The sequence below is a fragment of the Zingiber officinale genome, chromosome 3B (assembly GCF_018446385.1).
Source record: "Zingiber officinale cultivar Zhangliang chromosome 3B, Zo_v1.1, whole genome shotgun sequence".
Taxonomy (NCBI): domain Eukaryota; kingdom Viridiplantae; phylum Streptophyta; class Magnoliopsida; order Zingiberales; family Zingiberaceae; genus Zingiber; species Zingiber officinale.
The window spans coordinates 111,300,154-111,311,452 of NC_055991.1; the positions used below are offsets into that span (position 1 = coordinate 111,300,154).

Sequence of the window (11,299 nt, forward strand, 5' to 3'; positions counted from 1 at the left end):
CTCGCTCCGCTTTGATCCGGTCAAACTCCATCCGAGGTTCGATCGACCGATAAAGGGTCCGGTCGACTGATAAGCTCTTCTGACTCAGCCCAGTCAGCCTGATCCAGTAGACACCCAACCTAGGTTCGGTCGACCGATCGCAAGATTCGGTCGACCGATCGCAAGATTCGGTCGACCGATCCCCTGGTCGAGCCCGGTCCAACCTCTGGTGATCTGATCTACTGATTTATGGGTTCGGTCGACCGATCCCAAGGTTCGGTAGACCGATCCCGGTCACTTCTAACTCTGCACAAAAATATTAGTCTCCTATAAAACAGAGTTAGAACACAATAGATAATATGTAAACAAATAAACTGACAGTCTTCGGACTGTTCGGGTCCAACTTCGGGTTTCCGACCGGAAACCCTAGGTCGACCCGACGCCTACTGTTCACTCTACGGGGAACGCGTCCTCACCTACTCCACTCAGGAGATTTACCTTTTGCCAGTGCGATCCTCCAGATCGACTGGACTTTTTCTCGGCGTTCGATGTCTCCAGACTTTCTGCTGGACGCCCGCTTCCCGACCCGTCCAGTCTTCCACCTGGTTCACGACACCAGGATTTTCCACCTAGGGTTAACACCCCCTAGGACTTTTGCCTGAAGCACTCGACCTGCCAAGACTTTCCGCATAGGGTTTCCACTCCCTATGACCTAGGGTTACCACCCCCTAGGGTTTTCCCTTGCCTAACCGCAGCAAGGACTTTCTTGAAATACTCAGTCACACACATTAGATAACTATTAAACTTAACTTTTAATCCCTTTGCCATTATCAAAACTAAGGTTCGATCGTCGGATGCTTCCCGCACCAACAATCTCCCCCTTTTTGATTATGGCAACCGAAATTCAAAGTTAAGTAAAAAAATGCAATAAAGGTAAATATAAATGAGTACAAGCATAAATAAGACCTAAGCACATTAATGCTCCCCCATAATGGGAGCTCCTCCTTAAACTGATTTCTTTTAATTTTGAATTTTTAGTTTCCTTTGAATTTAATTTGAATTTCCTTATATTCTCCCCCTTTGCCATATATCAAAATAAAGAGGAGAGAAAAAAAATGAGTACTGAAGTAAACACTTAGCTTTTCAAATTAATTTTCTTGTAAACATTAAAGTCTAAGTGTTTCTTTTAAAATTTAAAAAAAAATTCCTTTTAAACTCTAAGTTTAAGAAATAATTTTAAATTATTTTGAAATAATTTTCAAGGTATTTTTCCAATCCATTTTAAAGGATTTTCCAAATGACTTTAAAATATTTTTAAAAGCATTTTGAAATTTATTTTTCAAATGATTTTAAAATAGTTTTTCAAAGAATTTTGAAATAAGTTTTCAAATAGTTTTTCAAATAATTTTTAAAGAAGTTTTCAAATAGTTTTTTAAAGGATTTTTTTAAAATAAGTTTTGAAATTAATTTACAAAGGATTTTTCAAATAAGTTTAAATAAGTTTTGAAAATGATTTTCAAAGGATTTTTCAAATAATTTTTTAAATTAATTTTCAAAGGAATTTTTGAAATTAATTTTCAAAGGATTTTTCAAATAATTTTTAAAATTAATTTTCAAAGGATTTTTTGAATAATTTTTGAAATTTAATATTGTTTAAATAGATTAAATTATGTTAAGTTGATTAATTTGATTAGATTAAATTGATTATAGACTAAGTTCAACCTTGATCCATCTCACCCGATTCTAAGTTATCAATCAGGTAATCTTAAGTATTTTTGTGAGATGGTTATTTTTTATTTAAATTATTTCTAAGGATTAATTTACATTTGAGTTAAAATTAGGTTTTCCAATTAGTCAATTAAATAAGTATTTCAAAGATTGATTCCCAGGTCAGGACAAGGCTCTAGGCCTTCTTGGGTATGGGATCATCCACCCCTTCCTAGACAGAATCGCTCAAAGAAATATATATTTAATTTTCTTTTTGAAACTCCTAGATTTAACTAGCAAGTGTAAATTACGCCTAGATCCTTAAGCTATCCTAGTCTAAGCATGTATATTGCAAGGAAAATAAATAAACAAGCGTCAATCAGTTCTATCTATTGGTAAAGATGGTCTTTCTATTGGCTCCCCCTGGATCATAGCCTCGATATGGTCTATCAAGGTAATGAATCTAATCCTTGGGGACCCAATATTGTCCAAGTCTAACTTGATTAACCAAGTTTGACTTGGGGGCTCATGCTTGAATTATGTTTTTATTATTTCTTTTTACCAACGACAAATATGATTTATATTTCGTTTTGGTCTTAAATACAAGTTCAGATTTGTTGTAAATGGCTCGCTTTTTCCAAGAATCAGATCCAAATTCCTGGAACCCAAAGTGAACCGTTCCAACGTGTCCTTGAGTTCTTTAATTTGAATTTTCAAGTTGGAATTTTCTTCCTCAAGTTGTTGGACTTGAGTTGAACTTCCAATTTGAACTGGCTCATTTAAAGAACTCAAGTCAGTCACTTCCTTAAGGGTTGTTACCTCCTTTTGGAGCGACTTAACCTGGATGTTGGATTTAGCCAACTTTTTTACTAAGTAAGGTACTAATTCATGCAATTTATCTAATTGAAATTCAGCAAGTAAGGCACTTACAGTGGTGTTCGGTCCTTCGGGAATGGATGCAGATCCGTGGCTTCGCTCGGAGTCGGTTTTCGACTCGCTCTTGGTTTCGGACTCGAATTCGAACTCGGTTTCGTCAATGTCTACTTGTACTGGCAGCGCGAGGAAGCTTGTCGGTTCTTCTTTGTCATACTCGGATTCATCTGACGACTCGGACCAGGTTGCCTTCATTGCCTTCTTCTTGTGTTGTTTTTTGTTTGGACAATTCGGCTTGTAGTGCCCCTTCTGGTTACATTCGTAGCAGGTGACTCCAGATCTGTCCTTCGGGTCCGTCTGAGTTGCCCTTTTTGACTTGCATATTTTCCGCACAAGCTTTATTAGTTCGGAAATGACTTCGTCTTCGTCCTCTGCGTCAGATTCATCTTTGGACTCGGGTTTGGATTTGTATCTTGACGTCGGTTCGCGCGTTCTCCCTGTTCCTGCAACCAAAGCCAACCCTTTCTCGGTCGGGCGTGCATTAATCTGTTCATGAAGTTTGAATTCTGCAAAAAGTTCATCTAACTTAATGGTAGATAGGTCCTTAGAAACCTTGTAGACATCTACCATGGATGCCCACAAGGTGTTCCTTGGAAAGGCGTTTAAGGAGTACCTTATGATGTCCCGGTTATTTACCTTCTGTCCAATTGCATGAAGACCGTTGAGCAGATCTTGAATCCGGGCGCGGAGTTGGGCAGCTGTCTCACCTTCTTGTAGTTTGATATTAAATAATTTATTGAAGATTAGGTCTCTTTTACTTACCTTGGTGTCGGACGTTCCATCGTGAAGTTCAATGAGCTTCTCCCACAGCTCCTTGGCAATGTTGAAGGGGCCGACGCGGTTAAGTTCTTCTTTTGATAGGCCGCACTGGAGGGTGCAGGTCGCCTTGGCATTAGCTTCCACCTTCTTAATCAGAGATGCGTCCCAGTCCTCGTATGGTAATGGCTTGCCGGCGCTATCAGTTGGTAGTTGGAGTCCGGTTTTGATGATCATCCAGACTTCAAAATGAGTCTGGAGATATGCCTCCATCCGACCCTTCTAGTACCCGAAATCATCTCCGGTGAATAGCGGGGGGCGAGCTGTACTGTAGTCTTCTTGAAGGGCCATTTTAGATCAACTATGAAGAAAATAAACGATAAGAAAATTCCAGGACTTGGTCCTGGATTAGTAGTGCGGGAAGTATTTAAAAGAAAACGGACTCGAGTGGTGTTGCACCAACTTCGAGCAAAAACTGATTCGAGAAAAGAATTAGAATATAGCTATAAAGATAAATTCTAATTGACTCCGAAAAATCTGAAAATACCACGAAAAATTATTTTGAATGGTGGTTTGTCACGCCCCGAGAGTAAGGTTGTCCGACGAAAATCGGACAGCACCTCCCCTGTAGCAGTGACAAATGGAACCGGTATACATCACCAACAGATAATACATATGCAAATTAAATCACAACCACGCAGATAATATGCAGCCCATACGGCTGGACAATCAAACACAGCGGAAAGCAAAAATAACAAGTATAAAGTAACAAAAACTCACCGCGGGCCGGCCCGGCTTGACTCCTCGACAAAACAACCAAATACAAAATAACAAGTCCACAGCCAAATTATTACAATGCTAAATTCAAAGGTTTAACTCACAATAAAAGGAAAACCAAAACCATAAAACCGTCCTCGGAAGTGACGTGGGAAAGGCAGTCGGGAACCTCCTCCAAGTGTACTAGTATCGCTATCAGCTACCTGGTGAAATTACCAATGTGGGTGGTGAGTATAAAAACTCAGCGGGTAATAGAATAGACAGTGCATGAGTATAGTAAAGAACAGGAATACAAAAGGATACAGTCTCGGAAAGATAAATAGCAGATACTACTAAGTAAACAAAGTATATTTCCATACCTGAAACATATCCTAGGCTAACAGTGTAAGGTCTGAGGAAAACATAAACTGCTAGAGTACTACCCATAATCACCCAGATTACATGTAAGGTATACTGTAAAAGAAAACAGTGTCCAAGCATACATAGCAAATATATGTGGTATCAGAACAACATAAGTAGACATATAACAGCAGAAGCAGGTATAATAAAAATGACGTATGCACGGATGGTCACCCCGCCCACCTCTCTGCACCACGACCCCTGTATGGTCGAGAGACCGGATCGATGACAACTGTACAACACTCCAGCCACCACTACTCTCGAGTGACCGAGCGGACAGTTTGCATAGTAGCTAAATAACTACATAGCAATAGGGTCCCTGCGGCTCACAACTCCAGCCGCCACTACCCATGAGTGACCGAGTGCAGCGCGACAGGACATGCGGCACGCTCCAGCCGCCACTACCCATGAGTGGCCGAGTGTGCGGCTTTGGCTAATGACCGTCTCAACCACAAGGGAGCCAAGGTCATCGGCGATGCATGCATGACATGGTGCGAATAATGCAACAGTCATCATATATACAAAAATCAGGTATGCTACATGAATCCGCATGCTCAATACTAAGCATAAATAAATAGTAGTCAAACAGGTAAACATGACATATAGTATCTGCTAGTTATCAAGAATAATAACGGGAGACTGTATAGATACGGAAATGAGCATCTCGAAGATTCAGTGGATAAAGTATCAAGCACAAGAAATAAAATGAGTGGAGTCAAGATAAACTCTACTTTATCTGGGCTACTCATGCACCAAGAACAACAACTAAAGAAATAAGTAAAAGTACCCGCCTCTAAGTGTAGGCTGAATCCAACGCCAATCTTGTCACGGCGCTCGTCCCGATCAAAGTCCTGTATCAACGTACAAAATTTAACTAACTACATATGAAACTAAATAACTATACTAATGTACATGACAGGTGAATTTAATCCAAGTTTCATTCATTACCCCAATGAAACCATTCTGATCTACTAACACCCAATCCACAACCCTAACCGTATGCCTTCAGATCATAAAATTAGGATTTCCCCAAATCATGCATTTTTCCCAATACACCAATGCACAAAATATCGGTTCAATTAAACTAGGTATCGGAAAACCTAAACCTTACCTTACACCCCACTGATCACTCACTGCCGGAAGGTGAGGTCTTCGGCTCAAGTCTTCCAATGATGTCCACTGCCAAGATTCATGAACAGAGCTCCAACAGAGCCTTCAAACTATTGCAATCACCCTATCAATGCACAAATCGAATGGAGTACAACCGCAGATCCACATATCTACTGTCCTAGTACTGTAAATATCTTACCTATGAGTCCCGAATGATGACCAGCTGTTGGAGGTTGTGGCCGAGCCCCTCACAGCAAGCCACTGCCCAAAACCAATCCACAATCCGTTCATCCTCCAATCTGGGCACACATCATAACTTCCACAGCTACCAAAAAAAACCCTAAACAAACCATCCTTACCTCCAATACCTCAATGACTGCTACCACCACCAGCGGCGAGGCGAATTCCGACGAATTTGGCCAGGCCCTAAAGCTCGGGAAGATGAGGTATCTTCCTATGGTGCAGATCCTCGACCAGATTCGAGCTCCGGAATGGCGATTCAATCTCCGGCGTCCCCAAAGCCCAGATCTACTCTCCCGACCATGGATTCTTCGCGAGCAGTGGCGGTTTGAAGGGAACGCTGCAGTCGAGGCCGCCGACCACACGTGGAGGAGGCCGGAGACTCGTCTCGCAACCAAGCGCAGGCGATCGACCGCGGGCGAGCGTCGATGCTGATCCCGTCGACGGATAGGGTGAGCTCGAGGGGGAATCGGCGCTTCGGCAGAGTGGACACGAAGGGAATGCGAAGGGAACGAGGCGGCTTTTAGGGCTCAAGTACTGTAGTTTCTTATTTATATAGGTAGGGTTTAATTACTCCACCTAATTAACTCCCTAATAAGCCTCTCAAATGGTGATTTCCATTATCCCTTTAAACACTGTCATAAGTCCTCCAAATAAATCCAGAAAAATATATAAAAATTCCCAATAATCATTATAGGTTATTTTATTTTACCGTATCTCACATGGTTGCACCGATTCAAAACGACCCCACTTTGATACCAATTGTTGGATCGAAAGTGATAGAGGAGGGGGGGGGTGAATAGCGCTCGTGGCTTTCACAACTCATTTTTGGAAATCGTTGAGTAAACGCAGCAGAAGGTGAAAGCACCAACACACACAGAAGACACAGTCAAATTACTTCGTTCGGAGCCTAGCTCGACTCCTACTCAAAGTCCAGCGGTCGTTGACCGCTTTTGGTGGGCAACAGATATAAAATCAATGATTACAAGATTAATTACAATTAAGTGTAGTAAGAAAAATTATACCAACGAACAGTAAATAAGGAACTTTAGAGCTTTAAGTTGTTGGAACAACAGGGCCTTGTTGAAGCGTACGGAGCAGCACACAAGAGCACAGGTTCTTCTGTCCGAGAGTTGCGTTGAAGCTGCACCTCGAGGCCTCCTTTTATAGCTCTGCAAAGTCTGATCCAGATCCCCAAGCTTCGGGATCCAGTTTGACCCGACGCGGATCGGTCGACCGATCCCAAAGTTCGGTCGACCCATCAGGCGATCCCTCCTATTTGATCGCCCGATCTTCTCGCTCCGCTTCGATCAAGTCAAACTCCATCCGAGGTTCGGTCGACGGATAAGCTCTTCTGACTCAGCCCAGTCAGCCTGATCCAGCGACACCCAACCTAGGTTCGGTCGACCGATCGCAAGGTTCGGTCGACCGATCCCCTGGTCGAGCCCGGTCCAACCTTTGGTGATCTGATCAGCTGATTTATGGGTTCGGTCGACCGATCCCAAGGTTCGGTCCACCGATCCCGGTCCACCGATCCCGGTCACTTCTAACTCTACACAAAAATGTTAGTCTCCTGCAAAACAGAGTTAGAACACAATAGATAATATGTAAACAAATAAACTGATAGTCTTCGGACTGTCCGGGTCTGACTACGGGTTTCCGACCGGAAACCCTAGGTCGACCCGACGTCTACTATTCCCTCTACGGGGAACGCATCCTCACCTACTCCACTCAGGAGATTTACCTTTTGCCAGTGTGATCTTCCAGATCGACTGGACTTTTGCTCGGCGTTCGATGCCTCCGGACTTTCTGCTGGACGCCCGCTTCCCAACCCGTCCAGTCTTCCACCTAGTTCGCGACACCAGGATTTTCCATCTAGGGTTAACACCCCCTAGGACTTTTGCCTGAAGCACTCGACCTGCCAAGACTTTCCGCATCAGATAACAATTAAACTTAACTTTGAATCCCTTTGCCATTATCAAAACTAAGGTTCTATCGTCGGATGCTTCCCGCACCAATAACTTGATCAATTAATGATTAAGCTTCATCTACACTTTTGTCCATAAAAGAACCTCCAGCTGATGAATCCAATAAACTCTTGTCTGAGAAAGAAATTCTCCCATAGAATATGTGCAAAATCAACCATTTTTCAAAACCATGATAAGGGCACTGTCTTTGAAGACTCTTGAATCTATCCCATGCTTCAAATAATGATTCTCCATATGCCTGAGCAAAATTTGTTATGCAATTCCTCATATACATTGTTCTACTTGAAGGGAAAAAATGATTCAGAAATTACTTCTCCAATTGTTCCCAACTTGTGATGCTTTGAGAACAGAGAGAATATAGCCAAGTCCTTGCTTTATCCTTGATACTGAAAGGAAATGTCATCAATCGAACTGCATCTGATGACACTCCTTCACATTTCACCATATCACAAATCTCTAAAATTATGACCTTGTATCATGAAAATTATCTCTGGATCTAGTTGGAAACTTTCTGCTTCAATTTGAGGTTGCACAATGGGAGATAAAAATCTTATAGAAAAGGGTATAGAAAAATTTCTCATGGGCCTACTTGACATGTTAGTGCTCATGGATATTCAAGAAAAAAAAATTATCAAGAATCAAAAACAAGAAATAAAATGCAATATGAAAAACAAGAAAGAAAATGCAAAATTTAAATTGCAAGAATGAAAGTGCATAATGAAAACAAGAAAGAAAAGACAAAAGGAAAAATAAAAATGTCTAGAATAATTCATATGCTAATCAACTAACAAGATATGTTTACAAAAGAAAAGCAGAGAAAAATTTAAAGCAAAAGAAGAACAGAGAAAAGCTAGACTAGAATGCTAGAATAAAAAATGTAGAATTAGAATCACAATAGAAAGAAATTGACAAGAATGTTATACAAGAAATGAAAAACTTATAAAAACATAATTCTAACAATTAGTTATAACTATGCAAATGAAAAGAAAAGTTATGCCTAGTCTAACTCAATTGATAATCTCTAATGTTATAGCGCAGTCCTCGGCAACGGCGCCAAAAACTTATTGACCTCCGCAAGTGTACGAAAATGTTGTAAGTAATATAAAAGATTATCGTATCCACAGGGACTGGAATAAGCACTAGAAATGTTTCAACACGAGTTAGCTAAACAACTAATCAATTGGTTTCCAAAAGCTAAATGTAACTAATGAAAAGTAAACATATAAATGAAAGATCAACAAACAAGATTATGGGGGTATGATAAAGGAATGTTCTAGGATTTTTGGTTTCTTTGTAAGATTCCTCAATGTAAATGATCCACCAAGTCCTATTTCTCAATTGTCCAACATTTATAGAAGGTTGCCGGTTCTCTCTTTCAATAGACAACCGACCTAGAACTGAAATCTATATCTAAATGTGATTAAGTAGATATGAACTTATGTTGTCCTTACACGGGCTTGTTCCTGTCACGAAGATCCCTCGGATGATCAACACAAGATCATACTCCTCAACCCATAAGATATAAAGATTAATCCCTAAATCTATCCTACCCTCTTGAATTATCCTATTTTTCCCTAAATCTTATCCCTCAAACGTCCTTACATGGGCTTGCACCATTCGCGTGCTTCCCTCAGAAAATCGAGTGGGAGATAATCTTTACAAGATCCATAGGGCATTCAAACAATCAATCTAAAATGAGAATTAGATCCACATCACAACAATTCATTCAAGATTGAATTGATACAAACATGACAATATCATAGAAGCAAGAAAATGGCAAATCCACAAGAGTTTACATCAATTCATCATACAAATACTCCCTCATCCTAAAACAAAGAGATATACTCCATGAATCGAAGAGAGAAATCCGAAAATACAAAGAGTACAAGCATTTCTTGATCCCCAATCCAGGAAGAGGAGAGAAAGAAAACTTATCTAAGATGAAGCTTGGTCTTCGGATCCAATCCACGCTCCCAGAGTCGAATCCGTTGAAGATCCTCCTTTAGATTGCCCAGAAATCCTTCCAAGATTGGAAGGAAAGACCCAAATCTCGCTCTTTCCCAAGAGGGAGAAGATCCCCTTTCAAATCAAGAAGAAGGGCTTATATAGAGGTGAGTTTTGGGTGCCACACGGCCTCGTGGCACGACCGTGTGAGATCCACATGGCCAGAGCCACTCTCCTCTCTGCCAACTTCACACGACCGTGTGGTGCACACGGCCGTGGCAAACATCCACCAATGGCCCCTTTACATGGTCGTGTAGATCTACACGGCCTGAACTGCCTTTGCCTCTGGAAATTTGGCACGGCCGTGTGATGCACACGACCTGCTTCCTTCCCTGCCACTGAGAACCTCACACGGCCGTGTGAGACACACGGCCGAGGCTTCTCCTTTCTCTAGAAAACTCACATGGCTGTGTGATGCACACGGCCTAGGCTTCTTCTCATGTCTGGGTTCTTCAGATCCTTGCACGGTCGTGTGAGGTTCACACGACCATGACCACTTTGTTTCCTACTACAGCCTTCTGGCCCGTGATCTCCACATGACCTGGGCAACCCCCTAGAGCAGGGCAGTGCGTGGTTCAGGTAGGGCACCTTCTTCCCTTGCTTTGCTCACAGATTTGGCTTCGAACATGAAATCTTCACCAATTTCGACTCCTGTGTACAGAAAATGCACAAAAGCATATCTCCGAACAAAGAGAGTAAATATGCTAAAAAGGAAAGCTGAAAGTACGAAAATGTATAGATCAAGCATGCTCAAAGTATATGAATGTGAATCAAAACATGCCAATAAGTGTATACAATCTACACACATCAATCACATACCTTAAGAGGTGGTAGTGAATCAAACACTTATAGCCCTCACAAGAAACTGGCCGACAGCTACCAATCTCCCTACACCACTCCTTTCTGAAATCAACACAGAAATTGACTGTAGAACAATTAATTTGCTGAAATCTTTAACAAATCGAACCTTGCTCACCTCAATTGATCCCAAATTCCCCCACCGAGACTCAATCAGCCGCAAGAAATGGAGATGATCAAGATCTGCTCAGGAGAGATCCATCACCAGGTTGATCTGACACCTTCCCTTAGACCAAAATAGAAAGGAATACCGAAATTGGAAACCCTATAAGCCAAAGTCTTTGAATCCATAAGATCTTTCCATCGACGCTTACCTTAATCATCACCTATAGACACCGTCGTCTGATCCTCTCCAACGTGTGATGACACGAGTCACCTTCCTTCGAACATATCAAGGAGGAAGAATGGAGGAACTTGATATGTTGAGGACGAGGCGAGCCAAACACCTCGCAGTGCCTAGACGCTGGATCACCTTCGATCGCGCTTAAGGAATGGCCGAAGAGGTGGTCGCTCCTCCAGAGATGGTCGGTACCATCGTGATCCGATGC

General features: G+C 41.7%; 1 non-coding gene across 1 annotated transcript; it reads left to right on the plus strand.

Annotated features, from left to right (window-relative positions):
- Positions 1-8,053: 8,053 nt before the first annotated feature.
- On the plus strand, positions 8,054-8,159 carry LOC121968785. The gene has a single exon (XR_006108322.1). It is a non-coding gene; the product is annotated as a small nucleolar RNA R71 (small nucleolar RNA).
- The last annotated feature ends 3,140 nt before the right edge of the window (positions 8,160-11,299 follow it).